Source organism: Cherax quadricarinatus, chromosome 3, assembly GCF_038502225.1.
Source record: "Cherax quadricarinatus isolate ZL_2023a chromosome 3, ASM3850222v1, whole genome shotgun sequence".
Classification (NCBI taxonomy): domain Eukaryota; kingdom Metazoa; phylum Arthropoda; class Malacostraca; order Decapoda; family Parastacidae; genus Cherax; species Cherax quadricarinatus.
Genome location: NC_091294.1, coordinates 69703126 through 69704236, shown reverse-complemented (window position 1 = coordinate 69704236; position 1111 = coordinate 69703126).

Sequence of the window (1111 nt, the reverse complement as noted above, 5' to 3'; positions counted from 1 at the left end):
GGGTTTAGCTCTCCCCATGATTATAATACAATAATAATAATGTTCTCACTGAAGTGCATACTGTATTCTGTGACTTAAATAACAGTGATGACAACAGTACAACTGAGATGGCTGCATGACAGTTGTGATGGCTACAAGTGATGACTGCAGGTCAGCACTAGTAATGACAATGATAATAATAATAATAACATCTTTGATAAATCAGACACATGTGCAACACTTGGGTATCTTTAATGAAGAAATGTTTCACCACACAGTGGCTTCATCAGTCCATACGAAGGAGAATGGTGAAGAACAGGAGTTTGAGGTCTCTCAGCCTTGAGTCGATGTAATCAGTCCATCAATCTTGAAATATCTATATTTCCACAAGTACACGTATAAGGTATACAGGCATAGCAGACATCAGTGACATACTACTATATAGAAAGCCACTTGTTATGCAGAGCATTTCCTGCAAATTAGGTAAATTTTGTCCTCAGGATGTGACCCACACCAGTCCACTAACACCCAGGTACCTGTTTTACTACTAGGTGAACAGGGACAACAGGTGTCTTAAGGAAACACGTCCTAATGTTTCCACCGGTACCAGGGATCGATCCCAGGACCTCTGTGTGTGAGATGAGTGCGCTACCAATCGAGCTACAGGACATCTGTGCTATTGTCTATTCTATAAATCTATGATGCAATAAAAACTTAGATTGATCATTTGTGGTGTAATTATTGGTTACAGAAAGCAAGGGCCATATTGGAATTTGTATACCTCCATAAAAATAACTCGCTAAAATCTTATAACAGCATTAATTAAGTATGAAACAATGTACATATGATTGTGTACTGTATACACATATATAGCCAACATATATAGTTTAAGGCCAAATAAGAAGAGTGATAGAAGACCTATTATGTATTCCCAATACAAGAGACACGTAATATATATGTTTAAATAAACGCTAGACCAGAATATTAATTTATATTTCCCGGCTAGACACTGAGGTAAGATGGCTGGACATTACTGAATGAATAATATGGATAAAGTCTCATTTTTCCAACTAAGCCACATAAAAATGTTTCAAACTTAAAAATTAAGCATAGCTAGTATTACACTCGTTTC